This window comes from Littorina saxatilis, linkage group LG15, assembly GCF_037325665.1.
Source record: "Littorina saxatilis isolate snail1 linkage group LG15, US_GU_Lsax_2.0, whole genome shotgun sequence".
NCBI classification, from domain to species: domain Eukaryota; kingdom Metazoa; phylum Mollusca; class Gastropoda; order Littorinimorpha; family Littorinidae; genus Littorina; species Littorina saxatilis.
The window spans coordinates 4004365-4012789 of NC_090259.1; the positions used below are offsets into that span (position 1 = coordinate 4004365).

The 8425-nt window shown below is 44.7% G+C and overlaps 1 long non-coding RNA gene across 1 annotated transcript in view; it reads right to left on the reverse strand.

Moving 5' to 3' along the window:
* Positions 1–373: 373 nt before the first annotated feature.
* LOC138948276 (uncharacterized) overlaps positions 374–8425 on the reverse strand; it is a 289660-nt gene continuing 281608 nt past the window's right edge. The window contains exon 2 of the long non-coding RNA XR_011449960.1: positions 374–1147. This is a non-coding gene — a long non-coding RNA (uncharacterized lncRNA). The remainder of the gene's footprint in view (positions 1148–8425) is intronic.

Sequence of the window (8425 nt, forward strand, 5' to 3'; positions counted from 1 at the left end):
AAATAATCAGAACTCTTTCAAAATATTCTTAATAAAATATATTAAATGCAATAACTTTCGTTTCTTTGTTAATTCAAATAAATGTTTAAATTTGACTGCATTTGAATTTCTACGAAAATACAATGGTAACAACCTTTTCCTCACATTTTCAAAAAAATGACACTGAAATTCATCTCCGAGTTCTCCAGACTGGCATTTAACACATATTCTTTCGTTATGTGGTATATTTAACATTCGGCCTTTCTGTATTGGCAATTTATGATTTAATGTTCTAAAACGTAAAAAAGAGAGTGCTAGGTGATTGGGTAAAATGTTCAAAAAAAATTTCAAATATAAATGTATTTTTAAACAATCTATAATTCAAACAAGTTTCTTTTTCATTTAATTCTGAAAACCACGATTGTATATATTGATCTTTTAGGCATTGCAACGTTTTCAATTTAAACCATTTTTCGGAACATCGTAAATTAAACTGGTCATGCCAAAAACCACTAAGACCAAGAGCATTTAAAGTTGTTTCAACATGTTTTAAATAAGGTGCTTCATATATGTTATTTACATAGAGGCGGTGCAAAAAAACGGTACAATACATTTGAAAACGTATTACAATCCACCAATTTAAACCAAAAACTAAATATTCTATTTTTTACGAGGACATCTGGTGGAAATTTGCCTAATTCGCCTAATACCATACACGTTGGGGTCGACTTTCTCAATTTCAAAATAATCTTATAAAAACGTAGCTGCAATTTTGTTGCTAAATTTACCAAATTTGGTCCCCATACTTCACAGCCATATAACATAATCGGTGCAACTATTCTATCAAACAATTCAATTTGAATATCTATGGACAACGACAATTTTCTACACTTCTTTAACAAGCTAAACATTGCTCGAGAGGCCTTATCATATAACAACTTTTGTGATTTATTAAACTTATTATTATAATTAAAAAATAGACCCAAATATTGAAAACCAAACACGACCTCAATTAATTCATCTTTGTATTTAAATAATGGCAATTTTCGTATTTTACCTCTTGAAAAAACAACTATTTTCGTTTTTTTGGCGTTCACCCACAAACTCCACAGATCGCAGTATTCGGACAACACATTAAACGAGTCTTGTAATGCTTCTGGGGATTCTGCTAAAAAGGTTGTATCATCTGCATATAATAAAATAAACATTTTAAACATCAGCTCAGCATCATCCGGCTGTAAGTCCAACATAGCGACCTCTCTTTCAATAGTAGGGAGGTGTTCAGTTTTATCAAACATATAAGCTTGTAAATCATTTAAATACACAGCAAACAATGCAGGTGACAAGTTTTCCCCTTGATGTACACCGGTAAAACATTGAAAGAAATCTGACTTTTGGTTACCTACCAAAACACATGACTTGGCCTTACTATACAAATTTTGAATAATATTTAGCATTCGCCCATTTATTCCAGCGTCAAACATCTTCTTCCATAGAAAAGCTCTTTTCACATAATCAAATGCTTTTTCATAATCAATAAAAAGACAATATAACCTTTTTCTCTTTGATAGAAAGTAATCAATAATACTATGTAAAGTAAAAATGTGGTCGAGGGTTGAATGACCTGCTCGAAAACCGGCTTGTTCTTCACCAATGACTGAATACTCATCAAAATAATTAGTTAGCCTATTATTCAGAACACTGGTAAATAACTTTCCAAAGCAGCTCATCAGGGTTATACCTCTGTAATTTGCTAGGTCTTCCGCATTTCCCTTTTGCTTATACATGGGGCGTAAAAGTCCAACATACCATTCGTCGGGCATGTGTCCAGAACAAAGAATTACATTAAACAGCTTTGTATACATGTACTTTAATCAACTTCCCAGCAGAAGCTTTCAAAAACTCATTTATAATTTGATCATTTCCACAGGCTTTATTATTTTTAGCTTTTTAACTGCTTTTAAAACTTCATCTTCTGTTATCATACAATTAAAATCAGCGTTATCATTATGTACCATTTCATTTAAATTAGATTCATTTTTATCAACCTCATCTTCACCTGCTGAAAACATACCTTTAAAGTGTTTCAAAAAAACGTCAGAAGAGTCTTTTGGTAATTCTTCATTTTTTTTCTCTTAGTGTTCCATTAATAATCTTCCAATACTTCTTCTTCTTCTTCTACGTTCCCGGCCATACGTCTAGATGTCCAGTCCAGTGTTGAGTGCAAATCCCGCAGTCAGCCGCAGTGATGCCGCTGTCCCCCACAGCTTTTCGCGGAGCTCCACTTCACTCGGCCACGTTTGGCGCCTCAGGGTGTCGAAGGTTGGACAGGCCTGCAGTACGTGCTCTGGTGTCTGGGGGCCTGTGTCACACGGGCATTGATCCGTGTGTGAAATCTTCAGGCGATAGAGGTGGGAGAGGAGCCGACAGTGTCCAGTTCTGAGCCTGAATATGGTGACTTGCTGTTTTCGATCCAGCTGGTGGATATCGTCTTCCTCGGCCCCCAGGTGCAGACGTTCCCTCCAGGCGGCTCTGAAGTGACTTCGTAGGAGGGTCTTTTTTTCTCCGTAGGATGAGGGGTGTACTGACTGTTCCAGCTTACTTCCCTCCTTGGAGAGTCTGTCCGCTTCCTCGTTGCCACTGATTCCGCAATGGGAGGGAATCCACTGTAGGACGACAGTGGTTTTGCTGCTGAGGTAGTGCAGTTCCTGCTTTATGTCTTGCAGGATCTGTTCTCTCTCTCTGGTCTGAAGGCTCTGCAGGAGAGATCGGCAGTCTGTGAGGAAGACTGTCTGGCCAGGTAATGCCTCTTCCTGGTTCAAGGTCTGTGCTGCGAGGTGCAAGGCGTGTGCTTCAGCTCGGTAGTTTGTGGAGACTAGGCCAGTGGCGACAGACTTGCGGAGCGAGCTGCCGTCAGGGAACTTGATGTAGACACCGCCTCCCCCATTCCTCACAGCATGCTCGGCTGAGCCGTCTGTAAAGACTTGGGTCCAGGTGGTGGTGGGGTAGTCCCTGTCTAGTGTTTCCAGGGTCAGGGACTTGAGCACTGCTTCTGGTTGCTCTTGCTTTGCTCCAATCCCAGGGACGTCAAGGATGATGGGGGGGGGGACATCCAGTGACCATTCCTCATAGTCTTGGAGCATTTCCAGTGGTTGGCCAGTTGATGGGGGTAGAGAGCCTTTGTGCTTGTGCTGAAGTGCCTTGATCAGGTGGTTTGGGCTCTGTCGCTTGATTCGGTTTTTGGTTGGGGCTTGGAGTGTAGAGTGCAGTGGATGGGACGGGAGCCTCTTCATCTTCTCACTCTGCCTCAGGAGTTTTTCATCCCGTCTCTCTTCCAGGGAGGTCAGGCCTGCCGTCTTCTCCAGTGCCGAGATGGGGGTAGTCTTCATGCCTCCTGTGATGAGTCGCAGGCCAGCATTTTGGACCTTGGCCAGGTTGTCTGTGTTGGTTTTGGCTGCAGTTGACCAGGCGTTTGAGGCATATTCCATGTGGGGTCTGACAGATCCTGTGTAAACTTGAGTCAGGATCTTCATGTTGGCGCCCCACTTTGTTCCAGACAGTTTCTTCATCACAGCCATTTTCTTGGTGGCTTTGCTGTGCATGACGGAGATGTGCGGAGCCCACGTTAGCCTTCTGTCCAGTTTCACCCCGAGATAGGTTGGGGTCTCTTGCTGAGGGATGTTCTGGCCATCGAGTCGCAGGGTGAACTCCTCTTTCTTGGGGGAGAGTGAGCAGCATGTGGCCTCGGTTTTTGTCCTGTTGATCGTGACCATCCACTCTTTGGCCCAGTCTGAGAGGTGGTTCATTGCTTCCTGCATTCTGCACGCTGCTGTGGTGATGTGTTCTGCTCTGGTCCATACAGCCAGGTCGTCTGCATGGAGTGCCCTTGAGATGTGCATGGGCAGGTGGTCAGCAATGTCATCGATGAAGACAACGAAGAGCGTCGGCGCGATACAGCTGCCCTGTGGAACGCCCTCTCTGATCTTCACCAGCATGCTTGTCTGTCCTTCCAGTTTGACTCGGGCTGATCTCTGGAACAGGTAGCTGTGGATCCATGCAATCATCTTTCCGCACACGCGTTTCTGGAGGAGCTTCAGGAGCAGACCTTCCTTCCAGACCTTGTCGAACGTCCGCGTCAGATCCACAAAGACGGCCAGCGTCTTCATTTTCTGTTGAAAGCCGTTCTCAATGTCTTGGGTGAGCAGTGTAATCTGGTCCTCCGTGCTTCTGTTTTTTCTAAAGCCAGACTGGGTGGGGTTGATCAGCCCGTTCTTTTCCAGGTGATGCTGCAGGCGGCGGTTGACCATGCGTTCCATCAGTTTGCTGAGGCAGCTGAGGAGGCTTATGGGGCGATAGCTGGTCTTGTTGTGCCTGTCTTTCCCTTTCTTCAGGACTGGGGTGAGGATGGCCTCCTTCCAGCTGAAAGGGAAGACCCCAGAGTTCCAGGACTGGTTGTAGATGCCCAGAAGCTTCTGTTTGGTGTGGCTGCCAAGGTGTCGGATCATCTCGTTGGTGATACCGTCCTTGCCTGGAGCTTTCTTGTTCTTGAGCTGTCTAGTGGAGCTGTTCAGTTCATGTATTGTGAAGTCATCAGTCATGCAGGCTGATGTTTGCTGCTGCTTCCTTAGCTCCTCCTTCATCCTCATTCGCACCTCCGCTGTTTTTTCTCTTGGTACTTCCAATAGACTATCTTCTCTAAAGTTTTCCGCAAGCAGGGTAGCAGCTCTTTTCCCAGTGTAGATCTTTCCATCTTCTTTCAGGAGTGTTGCTCTTGGTGTACACTGGTGGTCGTCATTTAGGGTCTTTATGAGCTTCCAGAGCTTCCCTGTGTCTCTCTCCATGTTCAGAGAGCTGGTTTTCTCATGCCAAGACTTGCGGATTTCCTTCGTCTTTCCTTCATCAAATTCAGCTCTCGATTTGTTGTAGGCCGTTGTGTTTTCTGGGGTGGGGTCCTTTTCGAGTAGCTCTCTGGCTGATCTTAGCTTGTCATGGAGATCTTGCAGATCTTTGCTCCAGTATGGTTTGTAGTCTTTTCTTCTTCCTCTCGGTATACTCTGCCGTGCTGCCTGGAGTATGCAGTCAGAAATCCGCTTGACGTTGATGTTAATGTCCTGCGTAGAGTCGATGGTGGTTTCTTGGCAGAGTATGTCAGTCAGCCTTTCAAATTTCGCCCAGTTCGCCTTCTTGTAGTTCTAGCTAGGCTTTTTCCTAATGGGGGAGGCCTGTTCTAGCAGGGAGAGCTTCAGCAGGATGGGTAGATGGTCACTCCCTCCTAGCTGGTCTGCAACACTCCTGTCACAGATCTTATGGATGTCTTCAGTGGCTATGGCGAGGTCTGGGGTACTTGTCGTCTTCCAAGCTCGGGACAGACAGGTGGGCTTGTCGTCCGGCTTGTTGATGAGGATTAGATTTTCATCAATCATCCAGTCTTCAATCTGTTCTCCCCTGCAGTTGAGGTCTTGATATCCCCAGCTTGGGGAGTGGCCGTTAAAGTCACCAAGTATCAGTAGGTTGGATTGAGGCAGATGCAGAGTGTGTAGTTCCAGGTTTTTATCAGGTGGACAGTAAAAGTTGATGATTGTGAATTCTCTCCCTTGGAGGACCGCCTTTACTGCAAGAAATTCATTTTCTCCTGTAGATCTTCCAACCTCTATCGCAGGTATGTTGTTCCGGACGAGAGTGAGAATGCCTCCCTTGGAACGGTTGCTTCTGTCGTGTCGGAATAGCTCGTATCCTCTCATGGAGAATCGGTGAGCATCTGTCAGGTGTGTCTCCTGGATACAGATGATGTCGACTTGCTCCCGTCTGAGAAAATCCTGTAGCTCGGGTTTCTTCTTGCGAAGTCCCTCAGCGTTCCACTGTGCAAAGACAAGCGGATCAGCTGACTTATCCGGCTGACTGGGTTGACTGACTGATGCTTGGGGTTGCTGCCTTCTGTTGTCACTCTGAGTCGCTTCACCAGTAGCTGAGGCTGGGCCCCTTTGAGGCTGGGGACCCGGCGCTGTCTCCGCCTGGCGATCCGCGGGACGAGCACCATACCGTCGAATATCCGTTTGTATGGCCATGTTGGGTTTGATGCGTGCATGCCTGGTTTTCTCCTGTAGATGGGTGTCGGCACAGAAGGTCTGCCCGCTGTCCTCAGCCAACATGCTCCGTCTTCATGGCAGCTCAAATTTTTTATCGAGGTTCTCTCCTCTAGATCCGCCGTGTTTCGCCTAGGGGCTTGCGCTGCCTAGTTGATAGGGTCACCTCGTAGAGGATGTGGTCATAGACCACGCACGGTCGGTCTTGGGATAGGGAAACGTTATGCTAGTCCGGAGGGATTACGCCACAATGGCCACCTCGCGAAGACCCAGGGTCCTAGACTAGGGAGGTCCAAGGGGGAGCACCGGGAGGGCTACCCCTCTACCCGCACCTCCAACACAATCCCTTCCCCTGGTAGCTTCATCCCCAAGGAGGAAACAGAGCTACCTGCAACACCCCATCTTCCAATACGATTTTGGATCATGGCTTTTTAGGTTTTTGATTTTTTTAACAAGGTCTGCTTGATATTTTTTAAATTGCTTATTTACTTCCTGTTTATAACTTCGACTTGTTTTGGTGCGGAGCTCACGCGAAAAGGCAGTCTTCATTCTTCTATGTAAATTTTTTGCTTTAAAAAAGGACTTTCTCTTTTTCTCACATGTAACATTAAACCATGAACAATTTTCGGTTTTCCTTTTATACTGTTTCTTACCAAAATTATTTCGTTTCAATAACCCTAACTTCTGTCCTGTCACACTCAAAAGGAGAATGTATCAAATAACAGGTTTTGTGACGTGCAGAGAGAAGGGTGTGTTTACCTCTGGTCTGTATTATGATGGTTCTCTTGGCATAAACACTTGGCGAACCTGGGACAGTAGGGGCGACCACCCCCAACCAGGCGCGTTCACAGGTGGCGGATAGTGTGATGGCCTTCAGATATGGAGGTTAGCTGCGAAATAAGCCAGGCTTGACAGGACGAATAAGCAGTCGCGGACCAACTGGCGGTGCTTCCAACAGGATGGGGCGGGGTAACAGGTGGCACTGTTACACTCAAGAAATACCCCAGGTCTCCAATGACGGGAGCATCATGCGATCAAGAGCCGCATCTTAAGTTCTAGCCCTGGGGAAGGTCACCTCAGATAAACAAACCAGCCAGCTATGGCCAAATAGCCGGGTAGACTGGACTCGACAGCCCTGTAAAGCCACCAGTCTAGGAGAAGGACCACTCCGATATAAAAACACGCTGAAGCCGGATGAGCTGGGCCATGTATGGCGCATAACGACAGCTCAACGCATCAACGCTCATATGACAGACGACACTTGGCGAACAATACATTGCACCACTTTATCTTCCCAGACTTAAATAATTATTCAAAGCCTACAGAGGTCACGCAACAGCCACTTAATCTCACGAAGGAAGATACACCATCTAGTATAATATGATAATGATTTTCACAATGCAGGTCTCTTTACTGAGAACACGCCAACAGTTCAGAATCTTTATGATAAAAAAAAGTAACACACACGCACGTGTCGAAAACGTTTGTGTCAATAAACTCGGTGAGTGTGGCCTGCTTGAGTAAGACTACTTTGAGCAGTTCTTAATGTAGTTAGCTTCTATTGATTTGACAGTTAAGGAAGTGTTCAATTCTACCCCGAACCCGTCATAAAAAAACTTAAGCAGATGTGTTCCGTTGTAAATCTTTGTAATGACGCCGTTTATTGTAAAACAGGTTATATTACTGGAAAGGGAAATCTATTCATTCCCCGACCAAATTTAAATTTAAAACCCCCCAGATTAATTGTTTAGGAATTACTGTCTATACAGTGGAACTCCAACACAGACATCCCCCAAAATCAAATTCACAAAAGCAAGATGACCGCGTTAAAATCGTCAACTAAACAGATAGTTAAAACGGAACCAGTTTTGCATGTTGTTGGAAAGCAAGTCACTCATAGCGATAAAAAGCATGCCAGTTCAGTCTGCTGCGCTGGACCATGGGTTTTGATGTTGGAAGACCTGTTTTTCATAATTGTTGTTTCGCGTTCACATTTCCATACCACCCAAGCGCGTGGTTGCTTTGTACCAAAATTGATCCATAGTTGTAATATTTATTTGTTTCGAAGTGTGCACAATGCTGAATTTTTGCAACAATACTGAAAAGAGTTATTACAGTTTAATCAAACTTTTCTGAAAAGTTCCAGTACGTCAAAAAAACTCATCAAAACGCCATGATATTTTACACGCTCTTTTGCAATTGTATTAACAATATTCGTTTCAAATTTAAAAGCAATACAACTAGCCATTACCAAACTACGTTTTTTTTTACCCACATAGCACACACAAAATGACGCGAAAACAAGCCTTTACAGCTTCTGACGAGGCTGACACCAGTCTTCTTCAAAATGGCAAAACAATACT